The 27492-nt window shown below is 38.7% G+C and overlaps 1 protein-coding gene across 2 annotated transcripts in view; it reads left to right on the top strand.

Annotated features, from left to right (window-relative positions):
* The window catches only part of AGPAT3 (1-acylglycerol-3-phosphate O-acyltransferase 3), a 1609180-nt gene that overhangs the window by 421399 nt on the left and 1160289 nt on the right, over window positions 1-27492 (top strand). For both annotated transcript variants that reach the window (XM_044072498.1, XM_044072499.1), the window contains exon 2: window positions 19813-19913. The gene's annotated coding sequence lies outside the window, so the exon portion shown is untranslated. The remainder of the gene's footprint in view (window positions 1-19812; window positions 19914-27492) is intronic.

The following is a 27492-nucleotide window of genomic DNA, read 5'->3' on the forward strand; positions in this document are numbered from 1 at the left end:
GCTTTTGCATGGAAAAGCCTTGCTCACTAGCAAATGTTTCTTTTCTTTTTTTTTTTTTTTTTAAGGAATGTTGTTTGACTTATTTGAGAATAGTTGTCAAATCCGCATGTTAGTCATCCATCTTGAGTTCTTTTGCTGCAGTTTATCCACCCTATTGATGAGATCATGCACAGTGAGAGAGAAGCACAGTCAATATTTCTTTGTCACTGGCTCCATAAAAGTGCTTCTGTTTTCCATTCTTTGAAATGAAAAAAAAAAAAAGAAAAAAAATGCAAAATTTCAAATTGTGCTGCAGTTTTTTATTTAGATACCTCCCCAAATAGTTTTCATTTTGTTGCCGCTTCCACTTCACATCAAACTAGGAAACAACTTTCAGATGCAAACACAACAGACCATTCATTCATTCATTCATTCATTCATTCATTCATTCATTCATTCATTCATTCATCCATCCATCCTTTGTTGACCAGGTTAGTCCTGCTAGGCTCTGGCCTCTTTTCAGGGGAAACCCAATGTGGTATTTCTGGTACTAATGGAAATTTGGCCAGGGCATCAGGGAAGTTACCCTGCTCTTTTTGATCTGTGCTGTAGGATCTTTTACATGTGCTTGAGCTACCACCAACTCAAGTAGATGGTGCCTCAGTTTAACATTTCAGCTGAAGAGTTGACACATCCAGGGGTGCAGTACTTGTGAGGGAGGGGGGCACTGCAGTGTCTGCTATCTAGTTGCCTGCAGTGGGAATAGAACCCACATCCTTTTGGTCTTCCACCACTAAGTCCAGGTGTTACCTATTGCACCACTGACACTTGGTGGCTTGGCACATACAATGTTTAATGTTTCATTGTGCAATTTGAGACACTAAACTGCTCGATGAAACAGTACTTATGTCTTCCATAGTTTTAATAAGATTTGTGATAAAGTGTTGAAAGAAAACAGGGAGAAGTACAAGGCTGTTTATTGATGCAAACATACTGCATTACTACCTCAGATATTACAGATATTTCTTTTCATGATTCCACTTCTCTAGTCTTGTTTATGGAACTTTCTTTTGAGTCAGAAATATGAAACTGCACTGTTTAGTTATCGTGAGTTACCAAAGGTCTGAGGTCTGACTTGTGTGCTAGTCATGCATCTAAATAACTCCAATCTTCCTTGAAGTGTAATGCTCACTTATAACAGTGCTCATTTGGTTTCTGAGAAACGATGGTCTGTAAATGTACCTTTCTTTTTAATTTTTGAGCCAGCTTTTGTCTCTGAAACCATTTTACCTTTTCTTTATGTTCTTGTGTAAAGTCTTTGCATGCCAAGGTACCTTATGAAGGGTTTGGTGAAGAAAAAGTATTTATTCTGGCTGCATTTGCTTCTTCAGTATTCCCAATGATAAAAAGTGCATTGTTAGTCATAAAAAAAATGTTTTCATAGGCAGTACTCTACTCAGATTATAGGTCTCAGCATTCTGCATGATTCTCCAATATTTTAGTGCATTTGTTCAGAATAATTCATCTTAATGTCTGCTACAGTTACGGTAAGAGTTCCAGTTCTCTTTTTAAAGATTATTCTTTGGTTTCCAATAAGTATTTTTGCAAGCTTTGGTCATTTCTAAATGAGTGATGTCATCTGTGTACCTCTTGTATAGAATTTGCTTGCCAAAGAGAAAATTCTGACATGTAAGCAGCTTTTTACTGATTGTGTGTCAACACAGGGCTTTGTAAACAGCAGATAAAAATTATTCTTAGGCCAACTCATTCTGTGCATTCCTGCTACCAATGTCAAAGCTCATATAGATTCCAGTGCAAAATCTTGGTTTAATGTAATTATCGTTGGGATTCCCCCTGTGCCTGCTCCACTGATTCACAACTTGTATTCTGTTCTTGCCACACCATACGAGCAAAAGTGCTTATCAATGCTACCTGCTTGGGTGAATTTAAGTATGAAAATTCCAACGCATTCTATGCCAAAGTAGCACAGCAGTTTTTGTGTAGCATCCCAAGAAAAGTTAATAACAAGAGACTGCACTGTAGGAGTGCTACATTTTTTCTAATGATTTTTTTTCTTTTTTATACTTCGACTGTTGCAGCTTTTCAGATGAATCTGTATTCTTTTGCACCATATGGGTACTTGAATTTATACTTTTATTTTTTTAAGTCGAGTGACACCTTTGTCACCCCCAACATATGAAAGGCAAACCAAGTTAGAATACTCTCTCTCCTTTCTGCTGACCTGCTCCAGTATTAAGATGACATATAATGCAGAATTGTACACTCTTTATATTCTGATAGTTGTGTGTCTGCAGCATATTTCATATGGGTGGCATACCTGTTTACATTTGCCACAACAAGTACATGACTTTTATCTTTCCCCCTCTACACAATTGAAGCATCTTAGCCGCAGATTTTGCTTTAGGCCTTATTCAGTGCTGTTTCTCTTTATCGAAATACCTCTTTCTTGACAAAGTATTTGCAGAGCTGTGTCTGTTAGTAAAAACAGTAATCACTGCTAGCATATTGGATATTGCAGCCTTTGCTTCTATATCACACTTTAGATTATGTCTTGACAACAGGTTTACACAGATATGACTGTAAATAGTTGCTTCATCTATTTTGGACTAGTATATTTTTTGTTTCTCTGTCAGACTTTAGATTATTAAGTAGAATAGCTTTTTTTATTTGTCAACATGTTTTATTATTTTTAAAATGCATAATGCAACAATATTAGTAATCTACATGGGGGAAATTAAACCTTGCATAGCTTTTTCCAGTCTATAGGACTAACATATAAAAATGGTATATGATATTTGTATTCTTAAAAAAGTTACATGTATGACTTGTTAAACGAACTTTTGCATAATCACCTGTATATGAACATGACCTTTAACTGATTTTGAAAGAAAGAGAGGAGGAAGTAAGGTAGAATTTGCTGTGTATAAAGCACTGTTTTTCAGATTTACAAATTTCAGTATCTGTTCTAACAAACTTAATTGGAGAGAGAGTTTAAATATTTTGATTTTGTACTTAAAATATGAAATTACTAATTCTTGATTGTAGTTTAGACCCATGGTTTTAAGAGATTTTTAAAGATTTTTACCCAGTATTTGGTATATTTCCCTGAACTTTGTTTACATTTTTAAAGCTGATAAATAGAAGACTGAAGATGCATTATTTCAAATGCGTCTTGGTCGAACTCAAAAGCCTGAAACAGCAAAATATCGAAACGGCTTTTAGGAAAAAAATCACTGTTCTGACATTTCGAAATTGTAAGCTTTTGCTTACATGGAGTCGATTAATCACCGTTCACTTTTTTAAGCATTCGGTGATCTAATACAGACCCGATAAATCACATAGCCTTCAACAGTGTTGAAGGCTATGTGATGCCGAAACCGGTCTGTTTTTTTCTCCTGCTATATTATGTGTTTGTAGCACATAATAATAATCTGATTGTTTTTTGCCACTGTCTGCTGGTCCACTTTTGTTTTTGATTATGTATAGACCATGTCACCCAACTACTAAAAAATACTTAACTAAGACTGAGAAATTTCTGACTAAATCATTATCATGAAGTGGGGAGAAATATTTCAGCCAGGCTGTTAAGTTACACATGATGCACATTTATAATTGCAGGGTAAAGCATCTTTACATGAGCTTATTTACATAATCTTTAAATATTTCTTACATGAACATAGCATTTTAGCACAAACAAGAGAATTTAACATGTACTGGTTAATTACTGAATAGAAAAATAAAATACAATAGTAGTTACTGTATTTATAGTATATTGCTTGCAGGGAAAATATCAAACTGGGGTGTTTTTGAGGTTAGTAATAATTTACAGACAGATTTACAGACAGACAAGTAAATGTACCTTAAAAATTAATAACAGATATGAAAGGAGAAATTATGGAATTTGAGCAGGAACATAAATGGATGGAGGAGGAATTGTAGTTAGTAGTGGCGTGTGAGAGAAAGAGGAAGAAATTAGTTCAGTATGAGGAGAGATGATAAGGTACGAAAGATTGGGAAATAAAGTGGTTGTAAGACACCAATATTGTGTACTGGATGCGAGTTCCAGTCTTCCCAGGTAATACTCACAGCTAAGCCAACAACCGTTGTATCACAAAAATATTGTCCCAAACGAGAAGGAAACTCAGAAAACAACCAAAATGTTCCACGATTTATTGCACAGGATCACAAACAAGTGAACCGCCGTGAGCAGCTCCAACAATGAACACCACGATCACAAACAGCACGATCTACCTAGGTTTCGTCCGTAGACTTCTTCAGAATAATACCTTGCATTCTTTAGCCACTTAAATATCCACAGTGAAACCAATCTTCCAATAAAACAATTAACCATTGAAATATTTAAAGCACAACCACACTTTTAAACATTTTATAAAATACACATATAATTACGTTTCAAAATAAATATCTCTAAATTGAATGTTAGTTAAAAAAAGAGAGCAAGAGAGCTGCAAAGCCATCCAATAATGCATATACTGTATGAAAATTCAAATGAAGTGAACTTAATTATGTGAACATCCTTATAATGTAATAAATATATGTATATGTATGTGTGAATAATGTATGATAAATAAATATATTGATATACTAATAATGAATAAATAAATAAATATATATATTATATATAATGTAATTATATGTGTATTTTATAAAATGTTTAAAAGTGTGGTTGTGCTTTAAATATTTCAATGGTTAATTGTTTTATTGGAAGATTGGTTTCACTGTGGATATTTAAGTGGCTAAAGAATGCAAGGTATTATTCTGAAGAAGTCTACGGACGAAACCTAGGTAGATCGTGCTGTTTGTGATCGTGGTGTTCATTGTTGGAGCTGCTCACGGCGGTTCACTTGTTTGTGATCCTGTGCAATAAATCGTGGAACATTTTGGTTGTTTTCTGAGTTTCCTTCTCGTTTGGGACAATATTTTTTGTGATACAACAGTTGTTGGCTTAGCTGTGAGTATTACCTGGGAAGACTGGAACTCGCATCCAGTACACAATATTGGTGTTTTGCTTTTTGGTTCTTGAAAGTGGTTGTAAGAGTTGGAGAAAAGAGAACTGAGAAAAGCTAGCCAGGTGAGCAGAAAGAACAGAACCATCTTTGGGATAGGTGTTATTTAAGCAAAGTTTTATACCAGTTTTAACTGCGTGGAGATTTCATTCCAGAGTTTTGACAAATAGTTAGAGTAGAGAGAGACTCCAGCAGTGTTGTACATCTGACTGATGTACAAGTTTATCACTGTACAAGTTTATTGTTAGAGTGAAGTTGTCTGCTGGGTGAATGCTATAATAGAGTGATTTGTAATGTTGGGCATTTGTCTGGAGAGTACAATAGGTTGTGGGCAATGATTAGCTGTGAGCATGTCAACTGGCATGAGAGTTGAAGCCAGTTTAATTGATTTAATGCAAGACAGTGGTGTGTTTTATAAGGTTGATTGGTTGCAAATTTAGCTGTTTTGTGATATGAGGAGGCTAGCTTAGTGTTGATATTTGTACGAATAGGGAAAAGATATAATAGAGAAGGAAGGTGGTACGTTTCTGCTAAGGTAATCCTTGCTTGATTTGTCAGGTAATGTTTGTTCCAATAAAGCTGAATAGAAGAGTTTTTTGTTGATTTTTCTTGATGGAATGAAGTATGTGATCATCAAATTTGAGCTCGTCATATATTATAACTCCAAGTAGTTTAGTTTGGCTTATGTTTTTTATTTTTGTGTTTTTACTTGAGGTAATATGAGATGTGTGTTTCCGGTTAAAGTGTTGTTTTGGAGTAAATATCATAAGCTTGTATTTTTTTTTTGTGCATGTATGTTTTCTGAGGTATCTAAAGTTTTGTAGGCATGTTGTGTTTTATTCTTATCCCATTCTTTCCATGCTTTACCATTTGCGGCATGAGTTGTTTGCTCTCTTTTGTCAGCCATGGTGCTGTCTTAGTTTTTACTCTTCTTGTCCTAACTGGTGCTAAATCATTTAATGTCCTTAGAAAGGTGTAATTGAAATGAGTAATTGTTTCATCTAGGGGCTTACTCTTAATACATTCCAGTTGTAGCGGAATATGGCTGTAATAAATCTGCCTTTGTCAAATTTGGTTAAATTGCATACTTGTTTACAGATTGTTGGGTGAAGTTGTCTTTTTACATAGGTTGAGAGGTGGTCACTTATAGTATAAGGTAAGCAACCAGAGAACTAATTTTATAATATGGGGCTCGTTTGTCAATATCTAGTCCCCATATGGATTGCCTGTAAGTGCTTTTGTTGATTCTGGTGGTGGAGGTTTAGTTGGGAGAAGCCAAATGGGTGGATGGAATCCTTGGGATCACTGCTGCTGGATTGCCAGTCTTATGTTTAGGTCACCTAAGATGAAAGTTTCCTGGGAGATGTCATCAGAGATTCAGTGTAGGATATTTTCAGCTATAGTAATGTTGTTGCCTGGTGGGATATACACTGCTTTCTGTTGGTTAATTTTGAGGTATACAGTCAGAAGTTCAGCATTATTAAATTTTGGGATATTTAGATGGGCCGGAGTTAATTTCTAAGTTTTTATAAATAATAGCAATACCACCTGCTCTTTTAAGTTTTCTGTCCATTCTGAGTATGTTGAAATCAGGGGGGAATAATTTTGTTGTCAGTTATTTCTTGTTTTAGCCAGATTTCAGTGGTGATTAGAATGTCTGAAGAGTAAAAATCTAGACATGTATGGATATTGTGAAATTTGTTGCAGATACTTCTGAGGTTAATGTTGAAAAGAATGAGGTTAGATTCATAGAATGATTTTAGATTCATTACCTGATTGGAAAATTGTGTTGGGTGAATTGGGAAGTAATGGGTTGGCCATTGTGGATAGTTGATGTGTGTGTCCAGGGTTAGGTGGGATATCTCCCATCTTCACTAAGTTTCAGGTTGGAGGTGGGGTGAGTAGTGGTGTGGAGCCATTTGTATATGTATCTGACTTTCAGTACTGATTAAAAAGTGCTTTTCTTAACTTTAATACATTTGTATGAGAACAGATCTGAGCATGTATGTTGGTACAGAGAAGAAGAGACAGGGAGAAAAAGAGGGTTTTGTGCTGTAATGTGTGTGTGTGTGTGTGTGTGTGTTTGATAGAGGTGGGAAGTGCTGTCGGAATATTATGGTATTTAATGAAGTGAGCTAATGTAGTGATTGCACAAAACCGTAGCAATTGACTTACTGTCATTGTGAGTTGAGATGGTGGAAGTTTAGATGATGGGTAGAAGAAAGTGGAGGTTTGATAAGATGATGGCCGGGTGTATATTAATGAAAGGAGTATTATGAGAAGTGGAGAAAAAGAGGTGGAGTAAACGGTGAGGAGATGTTTGCAGGGTGGTGTGTATGTATATATATATTATATATATATATATATATATATATATATATATATATATATATATATATATATATATAGTTAAGTTAGTAGAAAGTAGTTAGGCTGTGTGCCAGAAAACTGTATTGTAGGAGTTTGTTGGCAGAGGGAGGTGAAGACATGAATAGTTTATAGATAAGAGAGGAGACAAAACTTGTGCATTGATGAGAAGGATAGTAATCCAAAGTAGTAGCGATAAGTAGTTATATGAGTTTCTAAAAAAGTGATGCTGTGGTATTGGTGCATATTTGTCTGTGTGTGTGTGTGTGTGTGTGTGTGTGTGTGTGTGTGTGTGTGTGTGTGTTGATATATGTATATATCTAAATATCTATATGTATTATAATTTACACAGGCATCTGTAAATGGATGGATTAAGGTGTTGGTATGTGTTTTTATATGAATATATTATAATTTATACATTTTTTTGTGAATGGATAGATAAAGGTGTTTGTAAGTAGGAGTGCTTATGGAAAATAGTGGGTTTTGGAATGTGAAGGCTTAAGTCGGTGTAATGGGCTGCAGCAGGATTTGACAAATGACTGAAACTTGAAGAAGATTTTTAATGTATGCCTTTAAGGGGTGGGTAATATGCACAAAATTTTTGGAGGAGTAAAGAGGGAATAAATGTGGAGGCCCAAGGGGTGACTGGGGAATTGGGTGACTGGGAAATTGGAAGTGGGAAGGTAGCAAAGCAGGCAGAGGTTAACAGTCACTCTATGCAGGCAACTTTAGCACAAGTAATGCTAAAGAGACCCATTTAAAATCATATACATTGCAAATTATGGGCTAAAAATGAGTGGTTATTAGTAGGGGACATGCAAACTCATTCCTAGCCTAAGTTAAGTTGGCTAACTAACGATAGATAAATTATTAAAAGAGTAGGCAGTCACAGACATTTCATTAGCCTGAACTGATGCAGTTGCTTTTACAAACATTTAACTGAGAAGAAAATGTAAGCCTTTCTAGCAAGTAATTTAACTGGGACGTCAAGCTCGGTTACTAATTAACAGTAAAGGCTTATAGCATATTTAACTTGTAGTTAATACTCTGCATGCCTTTTCCAGGTTCCCTTAATTTTTAAAAAAAATTATTTTGTTTCACTGCATGTACCTGCTTACCATTAGAACTCTTCCATGTAACACTTATCACCTCTTTGTTCTCTGCAGTGGGGTTGTAGTGCAGGTGTTTGGTGGTGGCATTGGGTGGAATGCAGTTAACTTGGCAGTCAGAAAGAGATGTTAAAATTAACGTATCCTTTCACCTTCACATACTTGTATTCATGCAGGGAATCGGAGTACAGTGGACTTTTGCAAGGATATGTCACCTACTTTTATGGATGAACTAACCATAGCTTTGCATCTATCCTCGAGGGCAAGTGCATCCACTCCATATCCATTTTCCACCTGGGATTACAGGTGGTGGTTGCACCCTGGGCACATACCCCCCAACCCTCCCACAATGGAAAGAGGAGTAGGCAGTTAGTTGCCTTATCTCTTCTTCTCCTGTCATCTGCTGATTTCTCCATTTGCAGGGCCACTGATAGAACATTGGATGTCTGAGTCATAATTCAGAACTTTATCACTCAGTGACATAGAGCTGGTAGAAGATGTGTGTGGTTGTAACAGGTTTGTGCTAGAAGGGGTCTTATCTGTCTGTCAAAACTACTGAAGAGGTTATTGCAGTGCAAGATATTTATTTATTTATTTTATTTTACATTTGTTAACCGGGTAGTGTCCGGCTTGGCAAGCAGCCTGTTTTCAGTGGACACCTTGGGAGAAAAGTTCCATAACAATAGTACAAAAAAAAGATTACAAAAATTTCACAAAGATTTATAAAGAATATACAAAAAGTTTACCAGTTGCCTGCAGTCACAATTTACAAAAAAAGAATGTAAAACAGAACATATTACATTTCCTAAGCCTTACTACCATATTGTGTAGATCTGTAAGAAAACTTTGAAATATACTCCTTGGAGATGCTAGGATCTAACCCAAGTGGCACATTCGTTGTGGTTTGGTGATTGCATTCATCTTCCTGTCCATTACAGTTCATTTTTTTCCTTTTCCCCAGAAGTTCTTATTCTAGGGTGTCTGCACTTGTACACGCAAGTATATCCAAAATTTTTTCTGTTGCTTACCCATTTTGGATCTCAGTCCTGACTCTGTGCATTTGATTCCTAAAGCCATATTGCCTTACGTGTCCTTACAGCTGACAGATAAAAGAGCCATTGTCCTTCTGATATGAAGCACTGCTATAAGTGCCAGTTACTCAATGCAGCCATCCACAGATGTTATAAGGAGAAGGAACTCCTGACCTAGTTGATGGGAGGATGATACTGGATGAATGATCATTATGCACTGGTAAGCAGAAAGATCTTATTCACAGATTTGCATTTCTGCCAGACTGCCATTAGAAGGCCTGAACATCTAGGGTAGGCCTCTTTCAGGAAGTACTAAAGCTAAGTCTGTTTCTGAAATGGCTCTGAAGTTTCCATATATGGTAAACTTGTCCTCAGTGAAGCCCTAAACACCCTTCCTTCTTCTCCTTTGGCAGATAACAGGCAGTTCAGAAGAAGATTTCCCCTGGTTTCTACCTTGGGAGAGAGGTTCCTAATCAGGTGTATGTGCCTTTCAGTCCCTTGATGATCAGTTTGAGTATAGATGTGACTGTTGTGATCCCAAAGAGTGAATTCTTGAGTCACTGGTGCTCAAGACCAGCTACTTCTCCTGCCAGGTCTTTCTCTTGGCTTACTTAGTAGACACCATAGGCCTAGCCTGAGAAGAGTTCACTGTGTCTTTTTTTGTTAGCACTGCAATTCAGGACTGTGACATCGGACATATGTTTGTGGCCTAGTGAAACCTGTCCATGCAGTTATGGGAATGCATCTTTAGGTATCATGGTCTAATGCTGGCACCAGGTGTGGTACAGGCTTCTCGTATTCCTGTGCATTTTCTGCATGAACTTGTCCTCTCAGGAGGTGATGGGAAACCTCCCTGCCACTCTGCATCCTGGGGGGCGTCTTAGGACCAAAAGCGGTAATACCTGAAATGTAATAGGGCAGTGACTCCTCCTTACTGTGCATCTCTCTACCATGACCCCTGCTTTGAGAAAATATAAGGCTTACAAATTCTGTTGCAGTTTTGGTTATGGTTTCTATTCCTTCTCTTCAGAAAATTAGTATGTGGGAAAGAAGGAGGAGCCACCTTCAGTCATCTACCCTATCGAGCCAGTGAACAAGTCATAAAAGCACCCCAGAAGTTCACAGACTTTGTCCCTTGTCTCATAAGAAAGTGGATGGTTTCTGGAAGTAAATGCTTATTCCTTCCTGTCTCCTCAGTCTAGCACAGACTGAAACTACAGCATTTTAACTTGCAGTGAGACAAGGAATCTAAAGACTTGTACAGGGGTTGGTAAGAGAAGCATATTTTTTTCTGTAATGTTGGGACTTTTGAGCCCTACTATTCATTTAATGTTTCAAGATTCCATCCTTGCTTAGTGGATTAGGCACTAGAGAAACATTACTGTCTTTTTGTGTTTAGATCCAGGCAGGAAATTGTTAAGACTCTATCTACAGCGACTAAAGTGGGGTTGCATTTACCCACTGCAATTTTCAATTCCATGGACATGATGACTAGGGCCACAAATGCAGGCAAGTGCCTGGTTATAATTGGCTGATTTAGTTGGGATTGCCCTTTGTGGGTTTGGGATTAATTTGGCCAGCCAGCCTTTTTAGAACATGATGAATGGCTTCTTGAAAAGGAAAAATATTCTGTCAGTTTTGGATGGTCTCTGTGAGCTCTCTTCATCCCTTTCCATCTCCTTTTTTTCATGCAGGTCCTGCCAGCTCCAAAATATGTTGTTGCCTTGCAGAACAAGAAAGACAGTTAAATTTATTACAGTCTTACCCCTTCTAATGGTAGCTTAGTTTTTCAAGGAGGACAGCCAGCAGTTGCAACCATTACTGCTGTCTAGGGCTTCCACTGGGGTGGTTCCCCAAGTTTTACCATCTTGGAGAGCCATCATAAAGGACATGTAGGATCTGGATACTGTGTTGTATGGGATGGCATCCTTATCATATGGAACAGCTACCTCCAAAAATTAGAGGAATTTTATGAATACATTGGGAAATCCACAAGCTTTCTTAAATTCACAACTTCACAATAGCCAATCAGAGATAAACTTTCTAGACCTCACCATTATAAAACCACCCACAGGAGGACATTACAAATTACATCTACCGAAAACCCAGGGTAAACCTTCTACTCCATGGAGATAGCATGGACCCTTTTAGAACAAAAAGAAACAGTGTTAAGTCTTAAGGCCTCAGGATAGCCAGAGTCACCAAGAAAATCTCCGCCTTCACTAACAACGTGGTTTACCTTTATATTGCCGAAAGCACGTCCGCCGAATGTTCACATACTGGAACCGTTTCCGTTTGTCAGGCCAAATTCTCTACACTTTGAAAAAATAGGGAACGTCGACATTTCCAACTTCTCCACAGCTGAAACGCGTGTTACCATGGGTCAAAAAGGGGGCGAGTTTTTTTATTTGGAAATTCAGCATTCGCAGTTTTGTGAAGTTGCACATTGCAGTTCGCAGACTCTGATTCGGAGATATGGCTGTTGGCAATATGAAGGTAAACCAACATCATCATCAGTTTGGAAAAAGTTTTTAGCCAGGGGCTATGACAGAAGAATAATTTGACAGATTCTTGACCCAATCATCAACAAACACAAAAACGTGCACTTACTACCAGGGACACTATCTCTCGCCATATCCAAAGATTATTCAATGGAAAGAAAACATGGACCACTAGTATGACCTTGACCTTTATAACAGCCTATCACCAACTCAAGAAAGCAATAATAGACAACTGATGAATTATTAGCAAAAATAACACCTTAAATAAAATAATACTACGAAAACCAATCTTTACCATTCACAGAAGCAAAAATGTGTATGACTTCAAGGAATACAACTACTTTTTTCAATTAGAAGAAACCTTGAAGAAGATACTAAGCAGACAGTGTTAGTAAGAAATCAAAAGTAAGGAACACCAAGAGGGACACTAATTAGCAAGATAGGTTATGTGTGGGGTGTGCTTTCTAAAGAGATTGTAGTGTGTTCTTCCTTTGTGGAATTGAGACCAAAGGTTCTCCTCTCATCTGTTTCTGGTTTTGAAATAAATTAATAATTTCCTCCTATCTTGATCCTCAGCAGCTTCATCTAGCACATGTGGTATCTCAAGCTGCTGTTGCTGCAGAACACCTAGATGTTGGGCATTACGCATGTCTTATGGCACATTGTTGCCTGGTGTGCCTAGATGGTTACGTCAGTTTGCTCCTGATAGACACCATGAGTGTTCACCAAAATGTTGGCCAAAGCCTTGTTGGAGAAGGATTTGCATATATTCCACTGAATGCCTGTCACACTGTGGCCTCAGTGAAGGCATTACTGCTAGCATGCCTGCAGTAAACACTTCCATGGTTGCAGTCCCTGGAGTGATCACATACTGGGAGAAGTATTTTCTGAACCTGTCTTACGAGTATTGCCTTCACTGACATGGACTTGAATAATATCCAATGTCAAGTCATTGTTTCTTACAGAGAGTACCCAGGGAACACTCCTGGAGACACACCATAGATTTGCCCATAAAACACCTTTGTAAAAGTTCTGAACAAAATTCTAACCTTATAGTCAGTCATAATATTGCTTCCAGACCATTGTTTCATGATGAGTTTGCATCTCAAGGATATGTCTCAAAAATGTCCTGAAATTGGGAGTAATAGAAATATGATATTTGCTACGTGTGGCGTACATTATTAATTTTATGCATTAACCTATGGGCTATCTACTGCACTTTGACTGTTTACAAAGTGACTAGCCCCAGTAGTTGCCTATTGCAGAACCCTAGGAATCCACAATTTTGCTCATTTAGGTGACTTATTAATTTTAGCAGATTTTGTATCCAGGATTTTGGAGTCCTTAGACAAGGTTGCATCCCTCCTTTCACACCTGGGCTTCAAGTTGAACCTTCAGAGGTCCTTTCTTACACCCTCTCAGCAAATTATTTTCCTGGGATGTTGGATAGACACAGTAAAAAGATTGCCTTCCTGCTAGAAGACAAAGTTCTGACTTATCACGGCATTTTCTTGGACTTTTCTTCTAGACATGGCCTCAGTAAGAGAATTCCTCAAAACCCTAGGCCTTGTGGCATCAGTGATCCTTAGGATACCACTAACCAGACTACACATGAGAAAAATGTAGTGGTACTTGTAGAATTGTTGGACCTAGCACCTTAATTCCTTGGATTTCCAGGTACTGGTACTGGGATTTGAGAAACAGGAACTGCAGCAGTGGAGGGATCAACTGTCTCTGAATCCAGGACTACATTTCTTCAGACCTCTGTTCAATTTGTCCAGACAGACTCTTCAGATTTTGCCTGTGGGAGTTCGAGTGTGAACCTTGTGGGGTCCTAAGGACATATCAAAGCGCATAAACATAAGAGATGTTGTCAGTTATTCATGCTTTAGACGTTTTTTGCCACTTATGGACTCCTGGTCCTCTTCTAATGGTGACAGATAACACTGCCATAATGTGGTACCTAAACAAGCAAGGGGTTACAAGTTCATACCGTCTTTGCCGATTTGCAGTGATGACCCTGGTGCTGGCTGTGCAGCATTCTTTGAATATACAGGCCTTGTACATTCTGTCAGAGCAAAACACAGTGGCAGATTAAGCAGATCTAGACAGACTATCACAAGCAGAAGCTCCGTGTAGAGGCCTTCCACAAGTTGAACCAGATGTGTGGAACACCTGAAATAAATCTGTTCACCTCCTTTCAAAGCAAACTGAAAGAATTGTGTTTAAGGCATCTTTGCAGCCATGTTTAAAAGGCTGATGTGCTGTCATTCCCATGGTCAGGAATGTTCCTGTGTAGATTTCCACTCTTTTCCAATGATTCCCAATATACTTTTCAAGGTTCAGAAAGAATTTTAAAAGATCACTGTGGTAACACCATTTTGGCCAAGCAAAGTTTGTTCTCCTTTTTAATGGAATTGGCTGAGGGCAATTATCACAAGCTTCCTTTCCTCACAAATTGGATCTGCTTACGCAGCATCAAGGGTGAATGGTACACCCCAACTTGCAACTTACAGCCTGAATAATTCAATCTTGATACGTCTTAGACACTTGTTCCATGAAGATATGCAACAAGTATTTAAGGGTGCAAGAAAGGTGCAACTAGAAAATCTTATTTTTTAAAGTGGAAGAGGTTTTTTAGGTGGTGCCTAGCCAATAACAGAGATCCCAAAAGGGCTTTGACCCCTTCTGGTTTTAAAATATCTAATGGTGCTACTTGGAGATGGGTTGTCATATGCTTCTTTCAAAGTGCATCTTGTGGCCATCTCAACTTGTCTGTCTGTGGATCCCCCTTTTGTCTCTTTTGTATTCAATTTATGAAAGGAGTTTTCCATACAAGATCACCTCAAAAGCAAATTCCTCCTCCCTGGTATCACAACATTGAACTTGAAAAGTTGCCTTTAGCTCCTTCTGAGCTTGTCTCTTGGGCTGCTTTATGGTTCATTACTTGGAAAACTATTTTAGACAGTGCTGTGACATCTGCAAGGTGAGTTATTTGCTACAGGTTTTCATGGTGGGCTTACCCATATCTGATTTTTCACACGGGCAGGGCTGTGTTATGCACTAATCCATCATTAATGCCTAAACCTGTTTCTGAGTTTACCTTGAAGGAAGTTCTCCTAGTATTCTATCATGTTCCAAAAAACAAGGGAGAGAAGATTCTACTACATACACTGGATGTGCACAGGCAGCTGAAGTAGTATATTGACGGAACAAAACCCTTTAGGAATGCTGAACAGCTGTTTATCTCCAGTACAGGGGCAAAGAAAGATCAACCTGTCTGTGCAAACTGTTGCACAATGGTTGTCTTCTGGCATTTTCTGTTATTCTCACCATGGTAAATTTCTTCCCGTCAAGGTTAAGGCTCCGTCAAGTAGAGCCTTATCCTGCTCAGTGGCCCGTCAGAAAGGGGTGGACTCTAGAAGCATTCTGCAGTCAGCAAACTGGTCATCATTTCACATCCTCACAAAGTACTACAAACTGGATTCCTTTTCAAAGTCCAGAGCAGGCTTTGATAAAACCATTCTCCAGGGGCTTCTTGATCCTTATCCTTCCACCTTCCAGGTAGGGCTTTGAGAGTCTACCCGAAATGCCACTAAGGCATTTGCATAAATGCTACTTAACCTGTAACCGTAGATTTTTGAATTCATCACTGCCTCAGTGGCAGCACCCATCTGCCATCCCCCAGATTGTGCATTGAGTTTCAACCTCTGAGTCAGTTGCTGTTTGATTTTGTTTTCATGTAGTATTGTGATTAGCTGTGACTTTACTGTTGCTAGATTATTGTGGCTTCACGTACATTCCTCCTCTTCTTTGTGGAAGTGAAAAAGCCTGAACACACTCTGTGACAGCTGCAGGCTTCCCTCTCAGGATATGCTCAGCCACTCAGGTGTCACAGGAAAAGGAGAATAAGAAGAGAAGTGTGAGTTTTTGAAAGCTGGTTAGTACTGGGTTACCTTGACAGATGATCCAAAATGCCACTGAGGAGCTTCTACTGTTACAGGTAAGAAGAACTTATGCAACAGTACTTTTCATTCCTTTGGGGTGGTGATTTCTTGCTTTATCCTTGTTTGCAGGTGGTCTTCCATCTCCAGCCTTAAAAGCATCTTCTGAGTGAGGTTGCTGCTCCCAGTAGGGCAGAATGTGGTTGGAGACATGTGCATGGCAGTGGGTGGGATTGTATACAAGGGAAGGGGAGACCTTGACTGAAGTGGAGTATGCAATGACATAATGTGCTTCAGTGCATATGGCATCTGCTCACTGCATCTCAGCTGAGAATTCATTAGTATTGTTATAATCAGGGGAGACAGTTACTGGTCTACACTGGAAAATGTCCAGTAATACCGCTTAGCCTGTTAGTGCAAGACGTCTGGACAAAGACCCAAAAATAAGAACATATTTTAAGTATTCCTCTTATAAACGTATGAAGTTATTAAAATAATAGGTTTTGCATTGGCATTCATTTTCTGAAGGACATATGAAGTATGAGATTCAAATGTCTGTCATTATTTTGTGACTTCATTCCTCAATAACTTTTCAGAAAACCACAAATTTTATGAGAAACGGACCAAAACTGAGTCGGAAACCTGGGCAGTCTGTGAAAATCTGGACAGTTGAGAGGTATGTCCCCAGTTACAAGCTGAAGCCCACAACCTTTAGCTCTGAATTGACAGATGGTCATAAACCACTCATTCCTACCCCCATCTCCGCCCAGTTCTGGGCCACTAATCAAACTAAGGTCATATTCAGGGTTCCATCCGTGTAAGCCAGACAAGTGAGAGTTAATTTTTATATTTTCCGTTATCTGAAAAGTCAGGTAAACCCCAGGCAAGTGTTTTCTTTTTCCTGGCAAGAGAGGTAACATAAAACAAACCAGAAAAAAAAAAAAACTTTATATCGATGATTTTCTGCTATCTCCATTTATTTTGTAACATTTTCATTGTCAGACTTTACACAATGGCATAGGTACACATACATTAATAGAAAAGAAAACAAATTAAAGGGATATTTTTATTTTCATGCAGTATACATATGTTTTCTTCTTAACAATTATAATTCACACCAACATTACATAAATTGCTTAATTCTTGCCTTCCCTTAAACCTCACTCTTCCCTAGTAACATTATTCTATGTATTTTGTTTCCATAAAGTCCATTTCTTTCTCTACAATTTACAGTAATTTACTCTCTATGTTTTCTGGTTAGTGTTGTCACCTCACAGCAAGAGGTTCTCCGGTTCGATCCTCGGCTGGGATGCCTTCTGTGTGGAGTCTGCATGTCCTCCCTATGGTTGCGTGGGTTTCCTCCGGGTACTCCGGTTTCCTCCCACATCCCAAAGACATGCTGTAGGTGGATTGGACACTCTAAATTGGCCCTAGGTGTGCCTTCTATGGAAGGTTGGGCGCCGGGTTGGCAACTCGACACCGTAAAACTCCACTGCCAATCATGAGCGGATAGTTGTTCCGCTGTGGTGACCCCTAACCGGGAAAAGCCGAAAGAAGAAGAACTCTCTATGTTTTCTAATTATCTCACCTCCATTTCTTTTACCTCCTTCACAATATTCGTTGCAGCTGTTGATTTAGATTTTGATTTCCATTTTCCAGTCTGGTCAGTTCAGATCCAATGTCCCGGCTCAAAAAAATCATGTCCTTACAACTATTTCCTCCTACTTGCTCGTACAACATTTCTGACAGTGTACACTCTTTGGAATTTTTAAAATCTGCCACCTCGTAACACTTCCAAGAGCATGTTCAGAGTTATTGTTCTGTTTCCCATCACACCTCTAACATATACTATCTACCTGAGGAAGAATTCTGTGAAGTCATCTTGAGGTTTACAGATACCCATGCAAATACTTCCAATATAGTACAGATTGTTTCATTATTTTTTATTTGAAAGGAGAAATTATTTGCATTTTTTTTCTTTTAAATATGGATGTATAATTTGGCCCCATTTTGTTTCAGACATGAGGTTACTCTGTTTTCAGTACAGAACAAGAATTTGATTTTTCTTTTGAGCTATGATTTCTAAGCTTTATTTACTTATTTTTTTTCTGCAGCCTGTACTCTGTTCTTATCAACACAGATATATTTTTCTGATAATGCCCAGTATGTTCATAGGTATGGTATGTCCTCCCAACCCCCCCCCCCCCCCCCAGTTGCTTGCGCGTTTTTGATTGTGCTTCAGGTGTAAGGTGTGATTTTTAGTTTATTGAAGCAGATGATGAATTCATTTATTAAGTAAAGTTCATGGTTTCTTCATCTTTACCTGGGCCATCTACTACATTCATAAGTAGATGGTGATGGTCTTATGTAAAAGTCATCTGTACTTGTTTCTGTACAACGTATGCTGGCTGTAAGTAAATATCAGGATGTTTCTTATGTAGATCAAATGAGTACCCTAGAGCGTATGGGTGTGACTGGAGATGATGTACAGTCACTTATACATCCTTTCCCCTGTCTGTTGATGTTTTCTGTTGTGTTACCATTCCCTTTGTTTATTTTGTTTTATTAACTGGGAGATAGTTATGACAGGAATCCTTCTTTTCCTAATTGTCATATATAAATGTTTACAACTAGAACCAAGTTAAAAATGCCCATCACTTCTGCTTCCCAAATCCATTTCACATAATAATGAGACCAGAAATCCTTTTTGAATCCTTAAGGGTTTCAGTTTTAGGAAACCAATTCATAGCTGGACTAGCTTCACTTGATGTCTTCTTTTCTAAAGGTAATGGATCTTTTCCTTGATCTTTACTATTCATTTTTCTTTGTGCTGTCTAATGCCATTTGAGACTTTTAAGTCTTTGAAGTCGAAACTTGATCTTGCCAGGTCATGAATGCTTTATTTTGGAGAAAATGTAATATCTGTCTAATAGTTTTTACAAACTTTATTGAAGTCAAGAGTACATAGGTTCTTCTTGAATTTATTATGTAGTGATCCGACTCCTTTCCTACTGAGAAGTTATATAGTAAATGTGTATTATATACATTTTAATTAACTATACTGAACAGTTTACAGATTTATGCAAGTACAAGTCCATTGTGCTTGTAGAGGGTCTATATTATATCATCGAACGCTTAAAAAAGAGAACGCTGATTGGTCGACCTAATTTAAGTGAAAGCTTACAATCTCGATCTGTCAGATCAGCGATTCTTTTCCCAGGGAAAAAAATCGCAGATCCAAAACACATACACACAACACAAGCACACCAAACAAACAGAAATCCACACACATACACCTAAAATCTGATACCTAACCCTACACTAAACTATGCACACACCACTAACTACCCACTTACCTTAACCCAAACCCTAAACCTAAGGTCCGTCATTATCGCACACTCACCTCACCCGCTCCCTAACCCTAACTCAGTTAAATCCGCCCTAACCCTCATGTCCACTCAATCGCACACACACCTAACCCAAGCCCTAACCCTAACTCACCTAAATCACCCTAACACTCACATCCACACAATCGCACACTTGCCTGAATCTGACCGGTAACTTTCCACCATAACACTGAAAATACCGAAGCAACAGAAATGAACAACCAAATTCTTTCTCTAGGAAAAAATTTTGAGTTTCTGCTGCTTCGATATTTTGCAGTTTCGCGAAAATAAGTTCGATCAATCAGCGTTCGCTTTTTTAAGCGTTCGAGGATATAATATAGACCCCTTGCAGATAAGGGATAGTCATTTATGGAGTAAAGTCGCTAGCACTATTTTGTTGAAGTAATACAGTTCTTGAATTTTTCCTTATTTGTTCTATGATTTCAGTTTTAGATTTTGGTTTGGGATTATCAGAAGTCAGCAAAAGGAGAGAATTTCAGCCATCATTGGAAGATTTGCTATTATTTCCTTGGCATCTGCATCATTTGGTAAGATTATTACTTTTATATGGAATGAAATGTTGAAGAACCCAGCATATTTTTCAAAAATACATAGTAAGATCAGGACAGTGCCAGTTGACAAATATTCATGTTTTTTTCTTTGTGTTTGAATCACAAGTGTCAAACTGGTCTCTTGTGGTGCATGTTTTAGGTAACTATATGTAATATCTAACTTTCTGTGTCATGGATTAGGAACAGAGGTATGACTTACTGAAGATTATCTATCTAATATATATATATATATATATATATATATATATATATATATACACACACACACACACACACACACACACACACATACACGTGCACATATACTGACATATAAACTGTTTTTATTTGTTCCGAAAACTGAAAGAGCAACATAAATGCATGTGTGTAAATAGCATGTTATAGGTTCATAGTTAGGTACTAGGCTGTTGGCCCTAGGGCCTATACAAGCCTAGCCAAAAAGGTACCCTGGCTTTCACCACCCAAGAAAATTATTTTCCTGTGCCCCTATCAAGCAGAACCACAGAAGTGATCCCCGGGGTGAATTTCATATTACCCATCCAATCATCAATATTTTTCTTGAAGAGTGTTAATGAGGAGCTCAGTTTGACATAGACAGGTAGTCTGTTCCAGAGTATGGGAAGTCTCTGGGACAGGAATCTATCCCGCCAGCATGTTATAGGTTCATAGGTAGGTACTAGGCAATGCAGGTGTTTGTGTAGCAGTATATTTTTGAAACCTTCTTAAGTTTAGTACCTGACATTGTTTTAGTCTCTGCATTTGAAACAGTTATACAAATGACCTAAGGTCAGTGAAGCTGACAAGAACATGAAGGAAATTAAAATGTATATAGGTAAGACTTTTATGTCACTGGAAAAAAAGTAAAGTGGGTAAGTAGAAAAAATAAATGTCTAATGTGGATATCTAATGTGGATTAGCCATATTAAGTCATAGCTTAGAGGAATGCATTTACAAACAGTGAAAGGTAGGAAGTGTGTATGTTGCAGTTATACTGTCATGCTGGTGAACATTTTTATTATATAGTTAACAACACAGTTTAGAAGGCAAGAGAGAGAGTGTCTCATTTTAATTGGCATTTTTTATATGTGGATGCATTTCCTCATTGGGGGGAGATTTCCATTTGTTTTTAATTTTTTTCACCCCCTCCCACACATTTGCACCTTGATTCCATCATACTGCAAGTAGGGGTTTACGGTACCATAAACAACACCCTTCCCCATAGTTAATGCCCAGAGACATTAGATTTATTTCTAGAACAGTGATGATACAGTGGGAAGCAGAGTATAAGAAAATACTGCTGTTGTAGGTAGATGCAGAGAAATATTTGTAAAATACAGCTGGGATTTTGAATGAGGCTATGATAACATTTCCATTCCCTGATAGAATAATAGGTTTGATAAGGAGGATATTTCAAGAGTTAGAAGCAAGAATTAAGGTTCGAGGGGGTTCTGTAACCACCCATGTTTCAAAAGAGGAGCCAGGCAGGAATGTCAGCTTTTCCCTTTGTTTGATTTATATTTAAAGCCATTAACAAATAAAGTAAGGAGCTCACAAACTGAAGGATGCTACTGGTATGGTAATCAAGAAAAAGTTAGATTTATTTGTAGACGATATTATAATATTATTTTGCATTTGTAATGTCCTTTTCAGGATTTATTATGCTGTGGAACATTTTGAGACATTTTCAAATCTTTTTGTAATAAAATAAAAGAAGGTAAGGCAAAGGCTATATAGGTAAACTATGTACCCACACATATGAATTGGTTCAGCAGTACTTATGTTTAGGGGAATATAAAATGAAGTAATTAAGTGTACAGATTAAAAAGGATTCTGATATGGCAGTATACCAGACACTAAGTAAAAGTATACAAAAACTGAGAAGCTGGTAGCTGTTGATTATGAATGGACAGATTCAAGCAGTAAAAATGTTTTTAGTCCCTTTAGTTTTATGTACAGGTCAGGCATATTTTATCAACAACAGTTGTAAATGTTTACTAGAGTTAATTGATTTTATTTGGGAAGAGAAGGACTGCAAGAGTTAAATGGAATAATTTGAATATCCCCATAGAACAAGGTGGTTTAGGAATACCTGACTTCAGGGGATACATTAGAGCTATATAATTAAGGGTCACATGTGTAACTCAGACAAAAGGTTATTGATCAAAGTTGCAAGGAATTGTCATGAAATAAAGAGGTTAATAAATAAGAGGAAAGTAGGATTTGGGGTGCAGACCCTTAAGGAGAATAACAACCACCATGATGAATTCTTATTTTCATAAGGTAGTAGAAAATATTCTAAAAAACTAAGCCAACACTCCAGAGAAGAAAGGTGGTTTTATTAATAGGGTTGACTGCAAGTAGGGGTATAGGAAATGGGCAAGAAGAGGCTGGAATTTACTGGGGAAAACTAGCAAAGGAACCAAGGTATTGAGAGCAGATGACCATGGAGGGAAAGTTAATAGTATGGGGTGAGGCTAAGCAGAAGTTCAGGTTAGAGACTCCTTCCCTACAAGGGAGGTGTAAATAAGTATAAGTGAAGACAAAGACAGGAGAGTGCTAAGTAAAAGACTGACTCTGGCTGCATTTGTGGTTGATTTTAGAACAGAAGCAGCTGTTACCAAAAGGAGTAATTGGGACATATAAAAAATATTGCATGAAAAGACTGGGTCAGAAGAGGTTAGAGAAGGTTGGGATGAGAAACTGGAAAGGCAGTTTACAAAGGAACAGTGTGTAAGGACATTTGTGTGGCGCCTGCCTATGCAACCAAGTCCAGAAGGCATAATATTTTTGCATGGAAGTGTTTGCATAAGTATTTTATACCTAAAGCAGACTTCAGACAATTTTTCAGTTAGATAGCAAACCGAGGTGTGATGGGAGAGGTAATTGGAAACCTGTTTTTTGAGGCATGTAATAAATTGGCAGCTGTTACAAATTCCCTACAGATTACTTTGTTAGAAATTTTGGGGGAGCAGATGGTTGTAACTAAGTAAATTACTCTTGAGCTGAGATATAAAATCTGATTTGCTTATACATAGTATGTATGTATTAAGCTTAATGCTGTTGGCTTCCAAAAAGCAATGACTAGAAAATGGAGTTCAAAGTCTAAACCATCCATAACAGAACTATTGAGTATTGTAAAGGAAATAAAAGAACTGGAGGTGATTTCATTAGAAAATGGAAGGAGCAAATTGCATAGAAATAAATGGAATTCATGTGAACCCTGTATGCAGAGTAATGTTATGGAGAAGGATTGAAATGTAAGGGAATTCAGCAATTGAGCTGTTTATGCAGAGTTGAAGTGAATGACAATTATTAGAAAGAAAAATATGTATACTACATGAAAGTAACAAAAGAAAAGTTATTATGGCTTTGTTTCTTTTCTGTTACTGTATGTGTACCTATGTCATTGTTTAAAAATGTCATATTTAATAAATATCTAAAAAAACAAAATATGTCAGATTTGAAGGCATGCACTTACATGTTATAGTCCCTTACCAGCCTTAACTGATGTAGCTGACTGTTTCGTACACAGATCTATTGCATAACACAGATTAACAGGGAAAGCAGAAATTGCCATATGCTCTTCTCTTCCAGCCAACCTTCTAGTACTCGGATTACTAATCAAACCCAGGTCATTGGCACAAAACAAAAGGGAAATATCTTCTAGCATTTCACTGACTTAGTCTCCATTATGACTGGAAAGGCACGTTTGCAGCAAGACTTCAGAAACATGCTTCATTGGATATGTCAATGTTTGTGTTATTTATGAGATGGAATACTGTCTTTTGTGGAAGAATTTAATTCCAGTCATTGTAGTTCACTAGACAAGGTTAATAGTAAATAATGACAGATTTCCAGCACAGGTTTTGCTTTGTTGATCCAACACTTCAGTTGGTTAGACCTTTAGAAAAATCCATTAAGTGTATAACTGATGGAGGCAATAAATCAGTAAAGCACAAGCCTTACTGCTGTCTATTTTTTATTATTTTATTGTCATACAGTTGTTTATATGACACTAGAAAAAACTGTCGTGGGGAAATTGTGCTAAAGTAATGGTATTCCTTGACATATGGGTTCCACAGAAATTTTATTGTACATAAAATGCTGTACAAGAGACTATGTAATCTCGTATATGATGAAGTGACTTCTGTCTGGCTTCCAGGCCAGCCTCTGACCCTGCCCTGGTGGGAATAGTGCACATCTACAAATTAGATATAGCTGATTACATCAGCAGTGTCTAGTGAGGAGAATATAATAAGTGTTCCACGTGCTGGTGTAAAAGGCTCTCTGCGATGTCAAGCAAGTGCACAAGCACACACACACACACACACACACACACACACACACACACACACACACACACACACACACACACACACACACACACACCCCAGTTGACTGCAGTAAGAACAGAATCTCCTACCTCCCAAAGTAAACAGACTACAGAGGTCAGTACTTTACACATGCACCATGGCACAAGTCTGACTTTTACAAGGCTGCAGGACAGCTTATAGTGGATGATATCAACAGTGGATATTGGAGAGAAGATGTTGGGAGACCTGCATGAAATGGATGTGTACGCATGTGTAAGTGTCAAAATAATGTCAGTCCATGGGATTGAAATGGTAACTGTTGGACACACACTTATGTTCTTCTGGCTAGATAGATACACACACACACACACACACACACACACACGCACACGCACGCACACGCACACACACACGCACACACACGCACACACACACGCACACACACACACACACACACGCACACACACACACACACACACACACACACACACACACACACACACACACACACACACACACACACACACACACACCTGACTGCAATGAGAACATAGTCCACTACCAAAGTATACAGACTACAGAGCTCAGTACTTTACACAAGTGCCACAGCACAAGTCTAACGTTTACAAGGCTGCAAGACATCTTATAATGGATGACAGCAGTGTATGTTGGAGAGAAGATATTGGGAGGCTTGCATAGGTTCATAGGAGGTTACTAGGCTAAAGGCCATAGGGTCTTTACAACCCTAGCCGTGTAAAAATCCATGTACCCTTATTGAGCATAGTTAGACAGTCACTGTTAGCAGAGTGATTTTGTGATCAGCACTGACTGCCCCTGTCCATGAGGGATGTAGGTGCCACCCCTGGGGTGAATTTATGGTCACTCATCCATTTGTCAAGGTTGCGCTTGAATAGGATAATTGAGGAGCACTGCTTCACATGCAATGGGAGCCTATTCCAGAGGAGCGACAATCGCTGGGAGATGTAGAGATGTAGCTAAGTCTCCAGCATGTTTTGTCACAGGCTGGATTGAGATTCCTGGAGCAAGTTATTCTTGTCCCATTTGATGTGCGGATGTCCAACATTTCCATTAGGGCAGGGTGTGCTACTACTCTGTAAGCTAGGCACAAGTTACCTCTCCACAGCCTGTATGATACTGAGTACAGTGACAGGGCTTTCAGTCTTTCCATGTATGTCATGCTTTGGAGGCCCTGGATTTTCTTGATCAGGAACCACTGTGGTCTCTCCATTTACTGCAAGTGTCTGGTGAGGTACATACAGAAGGGAGCATTGTACTAAATTAGTGGTTGGATAAGGGTAGAGTACAGCAGAGTTATGATCTCCCTGGTCTTGGATGCTATGCCCTTGTTTATGAGGTACACAATGTAGAATACTTTTCTTACCACAATGGACACATGGTGATCAAAGTTTAGATTGCTATCAACTTATGTTCCCAGGTCTGACACCACTGAGTTTGAGCTTAGAGGGGTGCTATATATATATCATCATTAGCAGGGGCCACTTCTTTGCCAAACAGGACAGTGAGACATTTTTATGTGCTAAGTTTCAATCCGTGAGTTTGGCACCAATCATTTGTCTGCGTCAGCCCTTTCTGTAATATGTTAACATCGTTGGGAGACTCTGCATGATTTCACCCACTTTACAGTCATCAGCAAACTTGGTAAGCCACAAGCCATCTACCTTCATCTGGCTTCAGAGAAATAGTTTTCCAAACAGTATTGGGCCCAGCACAGATCCTTGTGGTACTTGACTGTTAACTGGTCTACTGGTAGGGGTGGACTCCCCAACTTTGACAGCTTGTGTTCTGTTGGTGAGCCAAGTGACCACCCATCTAGTAATATATGGGTTAATCCCTAGATGGGAGAGTTTCTCAGTGATACCTGAGTGGAAAATTCTGTCAAAGGCCTTGGCTAAATCAAGATAAGTGGTATGTACTAATCTGATGTTATCTGTGTCATTGTTCATCATGAATGGGTCTTGGATCCAAATTCAGATCTGAGTCGGCAACTGATAGATCCAGAGCTCAAGCTCCTCCCCTTCCCATAATCCCCTGCTGACTTCTAACCCCCAGATTTCATTTGCTGCTAAATGCTTAGGACGTGATCCAGGCTCTTGCTTCCTCATATTAAGATAAGTGGCTTATTTTGTCTTCCTTTTCCTTCCTTTCTGATAGTGATGGTCTCTGTTAGTGTCTAATATAATTTGCCTCCATTTCCATAACTAAGTTTATTGGCTTATTGATATTTTTTCTTCCCTAGTGGTTGTTTCGTTTTTTTTTCTGCCCTTTCCCTTTCCTTTTGTGTAAAAAAATCTCTCTCTCTATTTTTTTTTAGTGTGTGTGTGAGTAATGTCTGATAAACCTTTGGGTTTCAAAAGGTGCTCCTCATGCTGTTGGAAAATACCTTATTCCGATTCGCATGAGGAGTGTCTTTACTGCTTGGGAGCAGCACATCTGGAGGTTGAATGTTTCATTTGTGCCCCATTCAACCCCAGGGCCCTTATGGAGCTCTGCAGTAAGTTACTGCTGAAGGGCTTGGCTCAGGGTGGTCCCCTGCCCTCGGATTATCCTGCCAAGCCCTCTCAGGATCCAAAGAAGAGGCCTCCCCTCCCCCTAATGGGTCTCCTTCTCTTGCTAAGATGCCTAGGCTCTCTGATCGCAGATCCCTGTATCCAAGTCCAGCCTGTATGGATTTGGATCCAGGTTATTCTACTCTGAGAGTCTCAGATCAGACTCTTGGATCCGAGGTCTCTGCATCAAGGAGACTTTCAGATTCAACTCGGCACAAGCCTTTACCAGATCCAAATCATTTGATGGATCTGTCTGGTGTGCCGGCCAAGGTGTTGAATCCTTTCAGGACTTCATATTGGATTGTTCTATCAGATCCGATCATCATTGAGAGTTCTCCATCTAGGTCTTCCAGAAGATCGGATGTGATGCATCGGAGTTGGTCCCCCTCCTGAGACCGTAGGGCACTGGGATCCAAGACAGGATCCCCAGCTAGATCTGGCCATTCATCAGAATCTTCCAGATCCTCCAGAAGCTTGCTGCCCACGCATATGAACAGGATTATGAGGAGTTTACTCAAAGGCAAAATCGAGTTGTTCTTGTCTTCTGCAGCTCAGATGCCCAGGAGACCTTCCCAGTCTAAAGGGCTTCACTCTCTTCTTCCAATCCATCTAGGTTTGGAATGTCAGGACCAAAGTATTTTTAGTGAGAGGCCA

The sequence above is a fragment of the Protopterus annectens genome, chromosome 5.part0 (genome assembly GCF_019279795.1).
Source record: "Protopterus annectens isolate FY-2018-M chromosome 5.part0, PAN1.0, whole genome shotgun sequence".
In the NCBI taxonomy this organism is placed as follows: Eukaryota; Metazoa; Chordata; order Ceratodontiformes; family Protopteridae; genus Protopterus; species Protopterus annectens.